This window comes from Symsagittifera roscoffensis, chromosome 1 (assembly GCF_963678635.1).
Source record: "Symsagittifera roscoffensis chromosome 1, txSymRosc1.1, whole genome shotgun sequence".
NCBI classification, from domain to species: domain Eukaryota; kingdom Metazoa; phylum Xenacoelomorpha; order Acoela; family Convolutidae; genus Symsagittifera; species Symsagittifera roscoffensis.
The window spans coordinates 75390732-75410271 of record NC_087062.1 but is presented as its reverse complement, the minus strand read 5'-3'; the positions used below and the strand labels follow the sequence as shown (position 1 = coordinate 75410271).

Below are 19540 nucleotides of genomic sequence, written 5' to 3'. Positions count from 1 at the left end.
AGTATTTTTTTCTCAGATTTGTTTTGAATATTGAGTTTTTGCGGTTATTGGTATGTGTTTTTTGAAAAAAAAAGATGGCGAGTTGAATTATTATGGTTTGAAAAAATATATATACATTTACCATGAAATACAATTCCTATTTCTTTGAGATTTTTAATCATTCGGAGCAGCCATGGCCGAGTGGTTAAGACGTCTGACTAGAAATCAGATGTGATCTTCACGCGCAGGTTCGAATCCTGCTGGCTGCGATTCGTACAGGCAAGAGGAGCTGTTTTTTAGATGGGTCAATAGAGTATTTTTTTCTCAGATTTGTTTCGAATATTGAGTTTTTGCGGTTATTGGTATGTGTTTTTTGAAAAAAAAAGATGTCGAGTTGAATTATTATAATTTAAAAAAAAAACATATACATTTACCTTGAAATACAATTCCTATTTCTTTGAGATTTGTAATCATTCGGAGCAGCCATGGCCGAGTGGTTAAGTCGTCTGACTAGAAATCAGATGTGATCTTCACGCGCAGTTTCGTATCCTGCTGGCTGCGATTCGTACTAGCAAGAGGGGGAGTTTTTTAGATGGGTCAATAGAGTATTTTTGTGTCAGATTTGTTTCGAATATTGAGTTTTTGCGGTTATTGGTATGTTTTTTTTTGAAAAAAAAAGATGTCGAGTTGAATTATTATAATTTAAAAAAAAAACATATACATTTACCTTGAAATACAATTCCTATTTCTTTGAGATTTGTAATCATTCGGAACAGCCATGGCCGAGTGGTTAAGGCGTCTGACTAGAAATCAGATGTGACCTTCATGCGAAGGTTCGAATCCTGCTGCTGCGATTCGTACTAGCAAGAGGGGCAGGTTTTTAGAAGGCTCAAAAAAGTATTTTTTTTCTCAGATTTGCTTCGAATATCGAGTTATTGCGGTTTTTGCTATCTGTTTTTTGAAGAAAAAAAAAGATGTCGAGTTGAATAATTTTTTTAAAAAAACATATACCTTTTACCTTGAAATACAATTCCTATTTTGTTGAGATTTTCATAATTCGGAGCAGCCATGCCCGAGTGGTTAAGGCGTCTGACTAGAAATCAGATGTGATCATCACGCGCAGGTTTGAATCCTGCTGGCTGCGATACACACTAGCAAGAGGGGGAGTTTTTCAGATGGGTCAGTAGAGTATGTTCTTTCTCAGATTTGTTTCGAGTATTGAGTTATTGCGGTTTTTGTATCTGATTTTTGAAAAAAAAAGATGTCGTGTTGAAACAAAATTTTAAAATTGACATATGCTTTTACCTTGAAATAGAGTAACTTTTTTGAGATTTTTTCCATCCTTCGTAGCAGCCATGGCCGAGTGGTTAAGGCGTCTGACTAGAAATCAGTTGTGATCTTCACGCGCAGGTTCGAATCCTGCTGGCTGCGATACCTTTTACCTTGAAATACAATTCCTATTTTGTTGAGATTTGTAATCATTCGGAGCAGCCATGGCCGAGTGGTTAAGGCGTCTGACTAGAAATCAGATGTGATCATCACGCGCAGGTTTGAATGCTGCTGGCTGCGATACGCACTAGCAAGAGGAGGAGTTTTTCAGATGGGTCAGTAGAGTATGTTTTTTCTCAGATTTGTTTCGAGTATTAAGTTATTGCGGTTTTTGTATCTGATTTTTGAAAAAAAGATGTCGCGTTGAATCAAATTTTTAAAATTGACATGCATTTGCTTGAAATACAGTACCTATTTTTTGAAATTTTGCATCATTCGGATCAGCCATGGCCGAGTGGTTAAGGCGTCTGACTAGAAATTACATGTGATCATCACGCGCAGGTTCGAATCCTGCTGGCTGCGGTACGCACTAGCAAGAGGGCGAGTTTTTCAGATGGGTAAGTAGAGTATGTTTTTTCTCAGATTTTTTTCGAATATTGAGTTATTGCGGTTTTTGTATCTGATTTTTGAAAAAAAAAAGATGTCGCGTTGAATCAAAATTTTAAAATTGACATATGCATTTACCTTGAAATACAGTACCTATTTTTCGAAAATTTCCCATCATTCGGAGCAGCCATGGCCGAGTGGTTAAGATGTCCGACTAGAAAGCAGTTGTGATCATCACGCGCAGGTTCGAATCCTGCTGGCTGCGATACGCACTAGCAAGAGGTGGTGTTTTTAGATGGGTCAGTAGAGTATGTTTTTATCAGATTTGTTTCGAGTATTGAGTTTTTGCGGTTTTTGTATCTGATTTTTGAAAAAAAGATGTCGCGTTGAATCAAATTTTTAAAATTGACATGCATTTGCTTGAAATACAGTACCTATTTTTTGAAATTTTGCATCATTCGGATCAGCCATGGCCGAGTGGTTAAGGCGTCTGACTAGAAATTACATGTGATCATCACGCGCAGGTTCGAATCCTGCTGGCTGCGGTACGCACTAGCAAGAGGGCGAGTTTTTCAGATGGGTAAGTAGAGTATGTTTTTTCTCAGATTTTTTTCGAATATTGAGTTATTGCGGTTTTTGTATCTGATTTTTGAAAAAAAAAGATGTCGCGTTGAATCAAAATTTTAAAATTGACATATGCATTTACCTTGAAATACAGTACCTATTTTTCGAAAATTTCCCATCGTTCGGAGCAGCCATGGCCGAGTGGTTAAGATGTCCGACTAGAAAGCAGTTGTGATCATCACGCGCAGGTTCGAATCCTGCTGGCTGCGATACGCACTAGCAAGAGGTGGTGTTTTTAGATGGGTCAGTAGAGTATGTTTTTATCAGATTTGTTTCGAGTATTGAGTTTTTGCGGTTTTTGTATCTGATTTTTAAAAAAAAAAGATGTCGCGTTGAATCAAAATTTTAAAATTGACATATGCATTTACCATGAAATACAGTACCTTTTCTATGAGATTTTTCCATCATGCCGAACAGCCATGGCCGAGTGGTTAAGGCGTCTGACGAGAAATCAGATGTGAGCATCACGCGCAGTTCGAATCCTGCTGTCTGCGATTCGTACAAGCAAGAGTGGCAGTTTTTTAGATGGGTCAGTTGAGAATGTTTTTTCTCAGATTTGTTTCGAGTATTGAGTTATTGCGGTTTTTGTATCTGATTTTTGAAAGAAGAAAGATGTCGCGTTGAATCAAAATTTTAAAATTGACATATGCTTTTACCTTGAAATACAGTACCTATTTTTTGAGATTTTTCCATCATTCGGAGCAGCCATGGCCGAGTGGTTAAGTCGTCTGACTAGAAATCAGATGTGATCTTCACGCGCAGATTCGAATTCTGCTGGCTGCAATTCGTACGAGCAAGAGCGGCAGTTTTTTAGATGGGTCAATAGAGTTTTTTTTCTCAGATTTGTTTCAAATATTGAGTTTTTGCGGTTTTTGATATCTGTTTTTTGAAAAAAAAGATGTCTAGTTGAATTATTACGATTTAAAAAAAAACATTTACATTTACCTTGAAATACAATTCCTATTTCTTTGAGATTTCTAATCATTTGGAGCAGCCATGGCCGAGTGGTTAAGGCGTCTGACTAGATATCAGATGTGATCTTCACGCTCAGGTTCGAATCCTACTGGCTGCGATTCGTACAAGTAACAGGGGCATTTTTTTAGATGGGTCAATAGAGTATTTTTTCTCAGATTTGTATCGAGTATTAAGTTATTGCGGTTTTTGTATCTGATTTTTGAAAAAAAAGATGTCGCGTTCAATCAAATTTTTAAAATTGACATATGCTTTTACCTTGAAATAGAGTACCTTTTTTGAGAGTTTTTCAATCCTTCGTAGCAGCCATGGCCGAGTGGTTAAGGCGTCTGACTAGAAATCAGATGTGATCTTCACGCGCAGGTTCGAATCCTGCTGGCTGCGATTCGTACAAGCAACAGGGGCATTTTTTTAGATGGGTCAATAGAGTATTTTTTCTCAGATTTGTATCGAGTATTAAGTTATTGCGGTTTTTGTATCTGATTTTTGAAAAAAAAGATGTCGCGTTGAATCAAATTTTTAAAATTGACATATGCTTTTACCTTGAAATAGAGTACCTTTTTTGAGAGTTTTTCCATCCTTCGTAGCAGCCATGGCCGAGTGGTTAAGGCGTCTGACTAGAAATCAGATGTGATCTTCACGCGCAGGTTCGAATCCTGCTGGCTGCGATACGCACTAGCAAGAGGGCGAGTTTTTCAGATGGGTAAGTAGAGTATGTTTTTTCTCAGATTTTTTTCGAATATTGAGTTATTGAGGTTTTTGTATCTGATTTTTGAAAAAAAAAAGATGTCGCGTTGAATCAAAATTTTAAAATTGATATATGCATTTACCTTGAAATACAGTACCTATTTTTCGAAAATTTTCCGTCATTCGGAGCAGCCATGGACGAGTGGTTAAGGCGTCCGACTAGAAATCAGTTGTGATCATCACGCGGAGGTTAGAATCCTGCTGGATGCGATACGCACTTGCAAGAGGTGGAGTTTTTTTCGATGGGTTAGTAGAGTATGTTTTTTATCAGATTTGTTTCGAGTATTGAGTTTTTGCGGTTTTTGGATCTGATTTTTGAAAAAAAAAGATGTCGCGTTGAATCAAAATTTTAAACTTGACATTTGCATTTACCATGAAATACAGTACCTTTTTTTTGAGATTTTTCCATCATGCGGAACAGCCATGGCCGAGTGGTTAAGGCGTCTGACGAGAAATCAGATGTGAGCATCACGCGCAGATTCGAATCCTGCTGTCTGCGATTCGTACAAGCAAGAGTGGCAGTTTTTTAGATGGGTCAGTAGAGAATGTTTTTTCTCAGATTTGTTTCGAGTATTGAGATGAGTTTTTTAGATGGGTCAGTAGAGAATGTTTTTTCTCAGATTTGTTTCGAGCACCGACCTCCTGTATGCTTCCACCTTAACACCAGGGAACGCAAACGTGACTGTAGGTCCATATATGACCGCCACGAACTCCGTGGCTGCTCTGATCAATGCTAAGGGATCGGTCCTCATAGCTAAGCTCAGATCAGTTAGCAGGGGCATGCCCCCAACATGACGTCGCACGTGTTCCTCCCTCTGAATCGTTTCATCCTCTCCTGTTCCAAAGCGATTCTGCTGCATGAGGTACTGTATCTCTTATCTTGTTCCAGGAATCCGTAGATCGCTTCACGTCGAATTTCCTCGCGTTCTCTCTCATCGGCTCCGGATAGCGTGTCAAATTCATCATCATCCCAAGATTCCATGCGTTATCGCTGGTGAGCAGTATCGCTGGTTCTTTCACAAAGTTGTCTGCTCCAAACGTCAGGAACAGGGCTAGTAATTCAACGATCGATATGAAGGAATTCTTTTATCAGATATCGAGAAAGCGAGGGGTAAATTTTCGCCAAGAAGGACGCTGTCGATCCGGCTCCTAACCCTTCCAGCATGCTGTCGGTCCGGTCAAAGCCTTCTTCTCCCCTAACATTCTGTGTCCAGAAAGCTTCCAGGGTAGTTTCGCACACTCTATTTACGAACTCGGCTGACTTCTCTTCAGCATTTTTGGTCAGGTTTACCTCCTTCACTAGGTAAGCATGGACTTTCCTGATCATCACGGGGCCTCGCTCGAAAGCATCCGCGCCCAATGCTGCTACTCGAGGGGTCAAGTGCAGCCACTGGTTAGCCTCTGGTTTCGTTCTCAAAACCATCGCTTCCAAGTGAGCTCTCGTCTCCTTGTAGTTTTTTGTTCTCTCTTCTTCCTCCTTTACTTCCATCCCTCGAAACCCTAAATCATTTGACAATACTACGATTACTCGATGGTCATTGTCAATTCCTGGCTTCAGTTTGAGTTGTCAACTGAAGTTGGACAATTCCAACCCCAGTACTTCGCCTAACACTAACATTCGTAGTGAATGAATCTTAAATCCTCGCATCGCGTTCGAGCTGTCAGACCACACCGCAGGCAATTCCGCCCTAAGTGGTCTTAGGTTCTCCATCTCTTTTCCGCGATTTGGGGCAGATATGATCACATCATATCTCCCTTCCGAGAGCAAAGCCAACATCGCAAATACAAACTTCAGTCCGTCCGGGAGATGTGCATATCCCGGAGACAGTGCAAACACGGCTCTCGGTGTTATCTTGGTTAAGGCACCTTCTTTCAGGGTGCCTACTACTTCACCCATTGATTTGAGGATATCCTTTATAGCTGGCCATACAGCGCCTTCGGCTGTCGTAGGCTCTCTGAGTCTGCTCAGCAAACCCCTACTGTGCAGATGGTCCTTCAGGCCAGCAAATACGATGGTTCAGTTCTGTCTCTCGTTGTACCCCGATTGCCATCGACACAGACTGCATTAGGTCCAGATCGACCGCTGCCAACATTATAACAAGCCAAAACAAAGACTTGGAGGTATACACGAAGTCTGAGCTTGTGACTATCATAATCTCTGCCTTCCTCTTTTCTGCTTTGTCACACGCAGCAAAGATGGTCTCATCTTTCTTGATCGCCTTCAATCCACCGTATCTCTGAACATCACCTTCTTGACTCACTTGTTTCGGGTACGATCTTTTTTACATGACCTGGGGGTGCTTTTATCTGTCTGAACTTTTTTACATGTTGTCTTATTGGTGCCCTCGTCGTCAGGAATCTTTCGGTTCTTTCTTCTCTATTTACCTCATCGTGATTCAGCTTCACATCCTGCAATGGTCTTGCATTTACTGGGCCCATTGTATTGTTTGAGGGCAGTCTCTCTTAGTCGGCAAATCTCAAGGCGGTTGTAGAGCTGAAATTTATGCCAGCGGCTATCAACCAGTCCACGCCTGTTATTGAATACAGTCCGTTGACAGACAATCTCGCTCCATTCAACATCCTCATGGCATCTGCTGCAAAGATCACTGTCTGAGGTTTTAATTTCATCTGATCTTGTTTGTATGTATGCCACGGAGAAGGTATGGGCCTCGACCACATCAAAGAGCTCCTGTCTGGACGTCGCTCCTCTCTGCTGGTACTCGTCGTCTCTGATCTTGTCTCCGATCTCGAGGTGCTGGTCGTCTCCGTGATCGGATTGACAGGTCCTAATCTTCGTCGTGGTTGGATGGTTCGTCTCATTGGCACTTCCCCCAATCGATCTTGTACATCTGTCCTTTGTCCTGGCTCGCTAGAGCTTTGCGGCCTGTAGGTTACGGCTGGGACCGTTCCCAAACGTGTTTCCAAGTTAGGGGGCGCAAAGGTTGTTCATCTGTCCTTCGTCCTGGCTCGCTAGAGCTTCGCCGCCTGTAGGTTACGGCTGCGACCGTTCCCAAACGTGTTTCTAAAATAGGGGGCACAAAGGTTCCCGGTTCATTCGTGGTTTCTTCCTTCTTCAGCACTCCCGTGTCAAAGAGCTCGGCTTCAATTTCATCTAGTCGCTCCTGAAAGACTCGGTTCAACCAGGCTTGTCCTTCAATGCTATCAAAGAGGATCCAATCGGTGGTTAGTATGGCCTGATCCATAGCTCTAAGCTCGTGTTCACTGTCGATAAGGATTACCCGTCCAGCATTCCGACTCGCCAGGTTCCTCAGGATGTTGTTCCACCTGATGACTCCTTCATTATGTCTTCTTTCTGTCGCTGTCAACGTTTTTGTACTCATGGGTACGGTGCAGACGGTCAGTACCGCGCACTTGAATTTCTACCAGAGAGTAGTAAATAGGCACACCATCATCGGCTGCCATTGTGCCTCTCCCTCATCTGAGCCTCTTGATACATTGTTCGTCCCTATTAGGATCATTATGTTAGGGATTCTCCCTGGGTTCATCAGGTCCATCATCCGAAATACCTGGGCTATCGTTGCACCTGCAAAGGCCATCACTGTAGTGATCCAGGAGGTCCTCAAGTTCTAGAGCACTCTCACCAAGCTGTCACCCAGTATCAGATGTGATGTTCCAAGTGGCGGTTGCTGCAGGTTTTTTGCTGTACTCCAAGTGGATCGATTGAAGCAGGCTCTCGGATCCATATCCGGAACTCCTGTGAAGCTATACTTCAACTGGTTGTTTTTCTGCACGTCAATCACTCGGGACACTTTCTTCATCGGCATTTCTAGTATTTTCCTGTCTGTGACCTTAGAGTTCTTTGTTGGTAACGTTGTATCACTAACTCCCGTTCTCGTCTTCGTCTCTTGGGAGAGTTGTACTCTGCCCGCATCATCGATTGTTCCATAGGGTGCAGTCACCCCGGAACCTGTCGCATTCCTATTAGCGACCAATCGTCCAGCTGTTTATTTTTTCTCACTGTTTGCTCACGACTGGGTCACCTAGGGTGTCACTCGGGTCCGGGATTGTCATTCGACCAATCGTCAAAAGTTCCATCTGGGACTGCCCACGAGGAATATTCCTTGTAGGTATCACTTTTTCCACAGCTGTCGTCAACGCCAGCCGCTCCGATCGCTCTTTGTACTCTCGCCCCAAGCGCTCTTATTCTTCACCCTGTTTCTTGTTGCAATCTTCAAGCAGTCTCTTCCACATGTCTCTATCTTCTTCTGTACTGAGCATGGTTTTGGTCATTTCGTCCAGCTCCCTTCTGGTCTTCTCCAATTCTTCTATCGTCCCCATTAAGCTCTTGCATAGTTTCGTTTGTCTGAACCTCTTCCTCTACTCTCGACCTCTTTGGTGGCACAGCTGCTCTCAGTTATGAACTAGACGAGGCAGCCTCGCTGTTCATTTCCTGATGCATCCTCCTCAATCCAGGCCTAGGCTTGGTAATAAAGGCATCTGACCTGGTTGGTAGGTCCTCCCGCTTCCCAATCCAGGCTCGTTCGCCAAGTCACTTCCTGAGAGAGCCCCGTTTCTCCACCTCATCACTCTCATGTTCGGGTGGTCTAGTACTCGTCTTTTTCCATATGCTGCCATCAATAAGACTTCCGTGGGGCCGTCCTCACGGTTATCATGCCCCAAGATGTTTATTAAGGCGGCCAGCAACATGACTACCTCTGGGTCCTCCAGAGCGAAGTCTCGATTCATCAGCCGACGATCGATCGCATCTACCATCGGTCCCACATATGCCTCTGTCAGGTCCATCAATTCGTTCAAGTTGATGTTGTCCATGTTCCTTCAAATTCGATTCTATTGTCAGTTTGATGAATTGAAATCAAGTGAATAATTAAACGATCAATCAGGATCTAGAAAAGAGGTCACGAATATCACATTTGTCATCTTTACATTAATTTTTGTCTTAAAAATTTTTTATAACAGTTGGATAAGAAGATTTTGATCCTAAAATTTATTAAAATCAGTTTTTTTAAATTTTAGAATTCGACCTAAGAATGGACAGTCCAAATTTTGGATCTCTTCCTAAGATCGTCATTCGGTTATTCATGGTCACTTATTCCTTCTTACCCAGGGTCTTAAAAACATAATACATGACATAATATAACACACATTTAGTGTGACGCCTTCCTGCATGCAACCTAAACTCAGCCTATACTTAAATAATACTTTTTATGTAATTATACTTGTAAGTTAGTATCAGAGAAGATTACGTGTATCAGTGCATACAGCTCTCGTGGATGCAGTCGTCCTCTGTTCGGATCGTACACTGGAAGCGAGAGCTCCTTTACTTGCCTTTCCACAAGGAAGTCTCTCAATCTCGTCAAGGACAAGACTAGGTTTTCCGGGTCCACGTGCCGCTTCTCCGTGGCCCTCGTCACAAAGAAGCATAAGTACTTTCCCGGTATCTGTGACGCCGCCGGAGGCAAAGCTGCTACGCCTCCTATTCCTGGTCTTTGCTTCCAAAGGAATTCTATATTTTTATATTCTCTCTTAAAATCTGCTGCTAACGCTGTCCTAAAACTCATGTCTGCTGTGATCGCTATCGCACATGTTCTATTTGTGAGTATGAAATCGCTATCTGTCAATATGATGCTACTTGAGTATTCATTTGGCAAGTTAAAATATGACTCAACTACTCTTATCTACATCTTGAATCGTGACTCTGGTCTCCAATGGGTCCGACGTCATTTCTTTCAGCCATTCCAAGACACGCAGATTCGTCATGTCCTGTTCATAGGATTGCTGTTGCTCGTCGTCGAGTTGCACTTCGGGCTTGGACCGGTCATCGACCCACTCCTCATCGTGATTGTCGACTATGTCGATATCCTAAGACACAGTTATTTCTTCCAGACCCACTACTTCTTTCACTATCTTCTTCAGATCCATTCTGTCTACTACGAAGTCTTCTCCGTAAGGATTGTATTTTGCCTCAAGTCTTGTCCTGTCACTCTGTCGAGTCTATTTCTTAAACGGAAGATCTGGTTCCAAATTCTTGGGGACCTCCATTTGTTCGGGGTCTTGCCAGTCCTCCTTCGCGTAGGGTAAGGTTTCTTCATCTGCTTCAATCACCTCGTTGGGATCCAGGTACAGTGGTGGACTTGATTCTTCCTCTACGATCTCATTTCCATCGTTCTTTCCCCTGGTGCCTTTCTCATTGACCTCACAAACAGGATCCATCATCAGATAATCCCCCTCTTCCATGTCTGCAGGTATACACCAGTCTTCTGTCGATGGGTTGTTTGGCTTAATGTTCTCGTAGTGAGCGGCTCGGCCAGTACTCAGTTTACAAAAGTGTCCCTCGTGGTGCACTTCCGTAATCATGAAGGGTCCCCTCCACTTTTTAGGAGCTTTTTTGTTCCTTTCGGTGGTATAACGTTCTGAATTACCCATACGTAATCTCCTGCCGAGTAAGCTTTTGCACCAGGAATCTTTCGGTTCTTTCTTCTCTATTTACCTCATCGTGATTCAGCTTCACATCCTGCAATGGTCTTGCATTTACTGGGCCCATTGTATTGTTTGAGGGCAGTCTCTCTAAGTCGGCAAATCTCAAGGCGGTTGTAGAGCTGAAGTTTATGCCAGCGGCTATCAACCAGTCCACGCCTGTTATTGAATACAGTCCGTTGACAGACAATCTCGCTCCATTCAACATCCTCATGGCATCTGCTGCAAAGATCACTGTCTGAGGGTTTATTTTCATCTGATCTTGTTTGTATGTATGCCACGGAGAAGGTATGGGCCTCGACCACATCAAAGAGCTCCTGTCTGGACGTCGCTCCTCTCTGCTGGTACTCGTCGTCTCTGATCTTGTCTCCGATCTCGAGGTGCTGGTCGTCTCCGTGATCGGATTGACAGGTCCTAATCTTCGTCGTGGTTGGATGGTTCGTCTCATTGGCACTTCCCCCAATCGATCTTGTACATATGTCCTTTGTCCTGGCTCGCTAGAGCTTTGCGGCCTGTAGGTTACGGCTGGGACCGTTCCCAAACGTGTTTCCAAGTTAGGGGGCGCAAAGGTTGTTCATCTGTCCTTCGTCCTGGCTCGCTAGAGCTTCGCCGCCTGTAGGTTACGGCTGGGACCGTTCCCAAACGTGTTTCTAAAATAGGGGGCACAAAGGTTCCCGGCTCATTCGTGGTTTCTTCCTTCTTCAGCACTCCCGTGTCAAAGAGCTCGACTTCAATTTCATCTAGTCGCTCCTGAAAGACTCGGTTCAACCAGGCTTGTCCTTCAATGCTATCAAAGAGGATCCAATCGGTGGTTAGTATGGCCTGATCCATAGCTCTAAGCTCGTGTTCACTGTCGATAAGGATTACCCGTCCAGCATTCCGACTCGCCAGGTTCCTCAGGATGTTGTTCCACCTGATGACTCCTTCATTATGTCTTCTTTCTGTCGCTGTCAACGTTTTTGTACTCATGGGTACGGTGCAGACGGTCAGTACCGCGCACTTGAATTTCTACCAGAGAGTAGTAAATAGGCACACCATCATCGGCTGCCATTGTGCCTCTCCCTCATCTGAGCCTCTTGATACATTGTTCGTCCCTATTAGGATCATTATGTTAGGGATTCTCCCTGGGTTCATCAGGTCCATCATCCGAAATACCTGGGCTATCGTTGCACCTGCAAAGGCCATCACTGTAGTGATCCAGGAGGTCCTCAAGTTCTGGAGCACTCTCACCAAGCTGTCACCCAGTATCAGATGTGATGTTCCAAGTGGCGGTTGCTGCAGGTTTTTTGCTGTACTCCAAGTGGATCGATTGAAGCAGGCTCTCGGATCCATATCCGGAACTCCTGTGAAGCTATACTTCAACTGGTTGTTTTTCTGCACGTCAATCACTCGGGACACTTTCTTCATCGGCATTTCTAGTATTTTCCTGTCTGTGACCTTAGAGTTCTTTGTTGGTAACGTTGTATCACTAACTCCCGTTCTCGTCTTCGTCTCTTGGGAGAGTTGTACTCTGCCCGCATCATCGATTGTTCCATAGGGTGCAGTCACCCCGGAACCTGTCGCATTCCTATTAGCGACCAATCGTCCAGCTGTTTATTTTTTCTCACTGTTTGCTCACGACTGGGTCACCTAGGGTGTCACTCGGGTCCGGGATTGTCATTCGACCAATCGTCAAAAGTTCCATCTGGGACTGCCCACGAGGAATATTCCTTGTAGGTATCACTTTTTCCACAGCTGTCGTCAACGCCAGCCGCTCCGATCGCTCTTTGTACTCTCGCCTCAAGCGCTCTTATTCTTCACCCTGTTTCTTGTTGCAATCTTCAAGCAGTCTCTTCCACATGTCTCTATCTTCTTCTGTACTGAGCATGGTTTTGGTCATTTCGTCCAGCTCCCTTCTGGTCTTCTCCAATTCTTCTATCGTCCCCATTAAGCTCTTGCATAGTTTCGTTTGTCTGAACCTCTTCCTCTACTCTCGACCTCTTTGGTGGCACAGCTGCTCTCAGTTATGAACTAGACGAGGCAGCCTCGCTGTTCATTTCCTGATGCATCCTCCTCAATCCAGGCCTAGGCTTGGTAATAAAGGCATCTGACCTGGTTGGTAGGTCCTCCCGCTTCCCAATCCAGGCTCGTTCGCCAAGTCACTTCCTGAGAGAGCCCCGTTTCTCCACCTCATCACTCTCATGTTCGGGTGGTCTAGTACTCGTCTTTTTCCATATGCTGCCATCAATAAGACTTCCGTGGGGCCGTCCTCACGGTTATCATGCCCCAAGATGTTTATTAAGGCGGCCAGCAACATGACTACCTCTGGGTCCTCCAGAGCGAAGTCTCGATTCATCAGCCGACGATCGATCGCATCTACCATCGGTCCCACATATGCCTCTGTCAGGTCCATCAATTCGTTCAAGTTGATGTTGTCCATGTTCCTTCAAATTCGATTCTATTGTCAGTTTGATGAATTGAAATCAAGTGAATAATTAAACGATCAATCAGGATCTAGAAAAGAGGTCACGAATATCACATTTGTCATCTTTACATTAATTTTTGTCTTAAAATTTTTTTATAACAGTTGGATAAGAAGATTTTGATCCTAAAATTTATTAAAATCAGTTTTTTTAAATTTTAGAATTCGACCTAAGAATGGACAGTCCAAATTTTGGATCTCTTCCTAAGATCGTCATTCGGTTATTCATGGTCACTTATTCCTTCTTACCCAGGGTCTTAAAAACATAATACATGGCATAATATAACACACATTTAGTGTGACGCCTTCCTGCATGCAACCTAAACTCAGCCTATACTTAAATAATACTTTTTATGTAATTATACTTGTAAGTTAGTATCAGAGAAGATTACGTGTATCAGTGCATACAGCTCTCGTGGATGCAGTCGTCCTCTGTTCGGATCGTACACTGGAAGCGAGAGCTCCTTTACTTGCCTTTCCACAAGGAAGTCTCTCAATCTCGTCAAGGACAAGACTAGGTTTTCCGGGTCCACGTGCCGCTTCTCCGTGGCCCTCGTCACCAAGAAGCATAAGTACTTTCCCGGTATCTGTGACGCCGCCGGAGGCAAAGCTGCTACGCCTCCTATTCCTGGTCTTTGCTTCCAAAGGAATTCTATATTTTTATATTCTCTCTTAAAATCTGCTGCTAACGCTGTCCTAAAACTCATGTCTGCTGTGATCGCTATCGCACATGTTCTATTTGTGAGTATGAAATCGCTATCTGTCAAAATGATGCTACTTGAGTATTCATTTGGCAAGTTAAAATATGACTCAACTACTCTTATCTACATCTTGAATCGTGACTCTGGTCTCCAATGGGTCCGACGTCATTTCTTTCAGCCATTCCAAGACACGCAGATTCGTCATGTCCTGTTCATAGGATTGCTGTTGCTCGTCGTCGAGTTGCACTTCGGGCTTGGACCGGTCATCGACCCACTCCTCATCGTGATTGTCGACTATGTCGATATCCTAAGACACAGTTATTTCTTCCAGACCCACTACTTCTGTCTACTACGAAGTCTTCTCCGTAAGGATTGTATTTCGCCGCAAGTCTTGTCCTGTCACTCTGTCGAGTCTATTTCTTAAACGGAAGATCTGGTTCCAAATTCTTGGGGACCTCCATTTGTTCGGGGTCTTGCCAGTCCTCCTTCGCGTAGGGTAAGGTTTCTTCATCTGCTTCAATCACCTCGTTGGGATCCAGGTACAGTGGTGGACTTGATTCTTCCTCTACGATCTCATTTCCATCGTTCTTTCCCCTGGTGCCTTTCTCATTGACCTCACAAACAGGATCCATCATCAGATAATCCCCCTCTTCCATGTCTGCAGGTATACACCAGTCTTCTGTCGATGGGTTGTTTGGCTTAATGTTCTCGTAGTGAGCGGCTCGGCCAGTACTCAGTTTACAAAAGTGTCCCTCGTGGTGCACTTCCGTAATCATGAAGGGTCCCCTCCACTTTTTAGGAGCTTTTTGTTCCTTTCGGTGGTATAACGTTCTGAATTACCCATACGTAATCTCCTGCCGAGTAAGCTTTTGCACCAGCTGCTTTTTTATCGAATCTTTTCCTCTGCCCTGCCTGTGCCTGCTGAGTGTCCCGTCTACACAAGTCGTTTAATTCTCGTTCACGTCTAATCACATCCCTTACGTAGACTTGTGGTGACGTTTCTTCCTCTCATAATCTGGGTAAAAGAAATTCAAGGGCAAATATTTCTCGTGTCCGGTTAACATCATGTGTGGACTTACTCCGGTGGTGGAGTGTTGCGTGCTGTTGTAAGTTCCCATCACCTGTGGAAGATATCTGTCCCAATCGGTCATATACCTGGAACAATATACCCTAAGCATCGACACTAACGTTCGATTCTGCCTTTCCATTAAGCCATTCGTCTGGGGGGGATGGTATGTCGTGGAGTGAGCTTGAGCCACCTGTGAAGGTCTCATGAGCTCTTTCGTAAGCTCTCTCACGAAAGCTGTTCCCTTATCCGATTGAAACGTCATTGGAAAACCTTGTCTCGCTATCCACGTATTGATTAGGTGATCTCACGTCTCTTCTGCTGAGGCAGTTATGCAGGGCACGGCCTCTGCATACTTCGTGAAGTGACCTATCATGACCAAGACTTGATTGTAACCACTGTCTGTCATGCATATCTTTTGGTGATCAATCTGCACCACCTCGTTGAACTCAGATGACTCGATCGACTGCAAGGGAAATCGCAATTTCCTTGATCCTTAACCCATGTCTCGCATGCCTTTTTCTTTCAAGGGCAAAGAATTGGAACAGAAGCAAGCCAGTCAGGCAGAAATTAAGGAAGGGTTCTCGTTTCTAGACAAAGAAACTTATGAAGCGCTTTTTTTGACCAGATAGGTAGACAAGTCTAGACATCCAATTCCAATCGGTCCAATGAGTGTTGTCTGTCCAGGCCACTCAAAGCGTTTCAGGATCCTCTGGTACACTTTGTCGATTCCCTGATGGCCCATCTGATCATGTGACCTGAATAAAAGTTCTGTCTGATAGAGTTGCGGCAACACTATCGCCTTATATTTTTACAGGACCTTGTCCTTTTCTCTTCTCTTACAAGCCACAATTCTGTCCCTGTTCAGATATAATCTTCCTTCTTTCTGCATAAAAAACTGTCTCAGAATGCGGTAACTGTCTTCCTGCAGATCGTCTTTGTCCGGAGCTTCATTTTCGATCCATTTTTTCAGGTTGCTCGTTATGCGGTCATTTGTCTGCGCTCTTAGTAGGTCCGAGAGTCTGTATCTCGCCTTCAAGTACGTCTTCTTGACCCCCATCTGACTATTCAATTCATCTGGCTGATGCATGTCATCTTCCATCTTAACGCACCAAATCTTCGCCAACGGTTGTGTTTCGTGTTCTAACGGTTGAAGATCAGTCCTAACTACCTCTTTTTGTGACAACAAACTCATCGAACGGTTTCATACCAATATTGTTTCCAGATCATCTGCTGAGTTGTCAAAGACCCTTTCACCTGGTATGAGGTAGCGATCACTGGCAGGTTCTTGATATACCTCCCTGTCCAGATCCCTTTCTCTAGTCTCCACTAGTAGTGTGTGGATTGCTAGCTCTGACAGTTCCGATCCTGAGCTCGAGTTCCTGTCTGAGTAGGTGTCAGTTCCTGAATTCCGGGAACTGTCATCAATTGAAGAATCTGCGATGGAGCACGTTCCCTTTCCGGATCAGTTCTGTGCGTTCTGCTCATCCATCTGAACTCCCTGGGACAAAATTTTATCCTCCAGGTCCTGTTCTTCATCAGGAACTTTTTCTTCTACATCAGACTCCCCGGACAAACTTTCTTGTCCCGAGTTTTGATCCTGAACTCGCCTGCTCTCCTCACTGTTCGTCTCCCGGACAAATAATCTTGCTCCAGGCTTCGATCAATTTCCTCACCATCCTTCTGCTGGTCTTCAAAGGTAACGGTTTTCTTTTGTGTATCGTTACCCTGTTCTTTCCGTTTGTGTGAAGTGCTTGTTGAAACTTCTTGTGGCATTGAGGATCCTAGTTGCTGAACTATAGTCCTACACTCCCTTTCATTTTCTTTGTGTTGTCGTCTCGACGGCATGCTCTTCACCTTCTCGCTGACTGTCAGTGATGCCATGGCTGCTGCCCACTCGGGGTCATATCTGGTCACTTCTCTCTCCAACAATCCATCCAGCATCCGCATCACTTGTGGTGTGACTTGCACCGTGTTATCCAGTAATGAGATGCTGTTTATGTTCATGCGAGAGAGTTTCTGCTGGACCAGGTTTGAGCGCAGCAACAGATCCAATGTCACCGGGTTCTTCTTGGATAGAATCTTTATCTCGGCTGCTTTCTCTACAGGTAACTCAGTATGTCCTGGAATTGGATGTCTAGACTTGTCTACCTATCTGGTCAAAAAAAGCGCTTCATAAGTTTCTTTGTCTAGAAACGAGAACCCTTCCTTAATTTCTGCCTGACTGGCTTGCTTCTGATCCAATTTTTCATAGAACTCGGTCTTCTTGCTGAGGCTGTCAGGATTCTGGTGTTTGTCACACATCCTGTGCTCGATTATCATGTGGTAGCCATCTAATCTTACTATCCATCTACCAATATAACTCTGATCCATCGAGTATGTCTTCAACCAGGATAACGCTCTGTTATCCACGCGTAACTTAAAGGGAGCGCTCCCCAAGTATGCGCGGTACTTTTCCACGTATGTGACTACTGCAAATATTTCTGCTTTCGGTGCACCATATTTCATCTCAGTGTCACTTAACACCTTGCTGTCATATGCAATGGGACGGAGAACTGTTCTTCCATTCGATTCCTGCTCCTGATGCAGTATTCCTGAGATGGCTACTACTGATGCGTCTGTGTCAAGAACATATATGCCCTTTTCTGTAGGCATGCCTAGCACTGGCGCTTCGCACAGTTCCCGCTTTATGTTCTCGAAGGCAGATTGAGCTTCTTCGCTCCATTCGAACTTCTTTCCTTTGTTGCGTATCAGCTTCTGCATGGGATCTACCTTGTCTGCATATCCTTTTGTGAACTCACGGTATTAACTGGCGAATCCTAGGAAGCTCATGAGTTGTTTGTCCGTTCTGGGAGCCTTCCATGTCAACACAGCCTCTACTGTTTCCGGGTACGGCCTCACGCCATGCCTGTCCACCATTCTTCCTAGATACTTGATTGAATCCCTGAGGATCTCACATTTCGATGGTTTGCATTTCAAGCCTGCTCTCTTCATGCAGCCAAAGACCTCATCGAGCCGATCAATGTTGTCTTCCAGGGTGAGTGTTGCTACTACCACGTCATCCACATAACACATCACAGGGTTCCCGTACATCTTCAGTCATTGAAAAGTGGTCGTTGCGTTGCACAAGCCGAAAGGCATCCTCTTCCACTGGTACAACTCCAATTCACATGCGAATCCGGTCTTCTCTCTGTGTTTCCTCCGCAGAGGGACCTGCCTGAAGGCAGAACCCAAGTCCAGTGTATGAAGAACTTGGCGTCACCAAGTTTCGAGAGGCTCTCGTTTATTCGCGGTATCGGGTATGCATCTTTTATTGTCACCGCTTTCACGTAACGAAAGTCGCAACAGAACCTAAGCTGGCCCCCTTTTTTGGCATGACTACCCCGCAAGCCCACGAGGATTTCGAGTGTTCTATCATGTCGTATTCGAGCAACTTTTCTATTTCCGCTCGGCACGCTTCCGATTTATGTGGCGTCATTCGTCTTGAACCTTCCCTATGGGGAACGGCGCCTTCCTCTAGTTCGATTTTGTGTTCGATGAAGTTGCAACAATCGATATCCGCCTTATGTTTTGAAAATATATCCGAGTTACGATTTAAAACCGCCCGCAATGATTCAAAATCTCCCTCGCCTATTTTTCTTTTTACGTGTTTTATTTCTTGCAAAACCGGTTTGTCATGTTCTAGTTCATATGACGAGAGGCGTTCCGGAAAATTCGAGCAGCTCGACAAGCCGTCGTCCGTTTCTGATTTCATTGAAAACTGTTTATGAATAGATTTAAATTCATTAATTATTTTTAAAATTATATATTTGTTGGCATGATAAGGGCAGTTCTTTACGTCATATCTATTCAAGCTTTGTGTCTCTTCATAGTCGGTCCTCATCGGCAAAGCGTCACCAAGTTTCTTTCCACGGTGGATTGAAACCGTGGTGTTCAGTGTGTTCAATATCACACTGACACACAGTCCGTTTCGAGTTACCGAGAAGCTACGGCCAAAAATCACTGAGCTTTGACTATTTGGATATAGTACGAAACAAACCTTTTTACTATCGTTTAACGAATTGAAATTTCTCATTCTAAAAATTGCTACTACAGCCTGTTCCGACTGTAGTTATACCTTACTATCTAAAAAGATTGGTACCTTGTTTTCATCTGTAATTGTTCTATTAATTGGTTTCTTAACATACTTCCAGTCCGGGTTTCTAACACTTATTAGACCGTTGTTCAAGTCAATCATCACGTCGAAATTCCTGACAAAATCTCTGCCCAAGATGAACTGGTCGGAGTCGTCCAAATTCTCTACCACCAAGAAGCTCATCCAAAGATCCCGTCCGTCCTCCCATGTGAAGGACCGTTATTGGTGTCCCACCGGCAACGTAGATTACAATTCAATTTTACAAGCCACAATTCCGTCCCTGTTCAGGTATAACCTTCCCTCTTTTTGCATAAAATACTGACTCAGAATGCGGTAACTGTCTTCCTTCACATCGCCTCTGTCCGGAGCTCCATTTTCGATCCATTTTTTCAGGTTGCTCGTTATGCGGTCATTTGTCTGCGCTCTTAGTAGGTCTGAGAGTCTGTATCTCGCTTTCAAGTACGTCTTCATGACCCTCATCTGACTATTCAATTCATCTGGTTGATGCAAGTCATCTTCCATCT

At 44.1% G+C, this 19540-nt stretch overlaps 1 protein-coding gene and 11 non-coding genes across 12 annotated transcripts in view; all 12 read left to right on the top strand.

The window, feature by feature from the left end:
- LOC134839865 (low-density lipoprotein receptor-related protein 2-like) overlaps nucleotides 1-19540 on the top strand; it is a 213029-nt gene that overhangs the window by 169827 nt on the left and 23662 nt on the right. The window lies entirely within an intron of this gene.
- On the top strand, nucleotides 167-248 carry Trnas-aga (transfer RNA serine (anticodon AGA)). The gene has a single exon. It is a non-coding gene; the product is annotated as a tRNA-Ser (tRNA).
- On the top strand, nucleotides 459-540 carry Trnas-aga (transfer RNA serine (anticodon AGA)). Its single transcript has one exon. It is a non-coding gene; the product is annotated as a tRNA-Ser (tRNA).
- Nucleotides 1042-1123, top strand: Trnas-aga (transfer RNA serine (anticodon AGA)). Its single transcript has one exon. It is a non-coding gene; the product is annotated as a tRNA-Ser (tRNA).
- Trnas-aga (transfer RNA serine (anticodon AGA)) lies at nucleotides 1329-1410 on the top strand. Its single transcript has one exon. It is a non-coding gene; the product is annotated as a tRNA-Ser (tRNA).
- On the top strand, nucleotides 1467-1548 carry Trnas-aga (transfer RNA serine (anticodon AGA)). Its single transcript has one exon. It is a non-coding gene; the product is annotated as a tRNA-Ser (tRNA).
- Trnas-aga (transfer RNA serine (anticodon AGA)) lies at nucleotides 1749-1830 on the top strand. The gene has a single exon. It is a non-coding gene; the product is annotated as a tRNA-Ser (tRNA).
- Trnas-aga (transfer RNA serine (anticodon AGA)) lies at nucleotides 2318-2399 on the top strand. Its single transcript has one exon. It is a non-coding gene; the product is annotated as a tRNA-Ser (tRNA).
- Nucleotides 3180-3261, top strand: Trnas-aga (transfer RNA serine (anticodon AGA)). Its single transcript has one exon. It is a non-coding gene; the product is annotated as a tRNA-Ser (tRNA).
- On the top strand, nucleotides 3469-3550 carry Trnas-aga (transfer RNA serine (anticodon AGA)). Its single transcript has one exon. It is a non-coding gene; the product is annotated as a tRNA-Ser (tRNA).
- Trnas-aga (transfer RNA serine (anticodon AGA)) lies at nucleotides 3753-3834 on the top strand. The gene has a single exon. It is a non-coding gene; the product is annotated as a tRNA-Ser (tRNA).
- On the top strand, nucleotides 4037-4118 carry Trnas-aga (transfer RNA serine (anticodon AGA)). The gene has a single exon. It is a non-coding gene; the product is annotated as a tRNA-Ser (tRNA).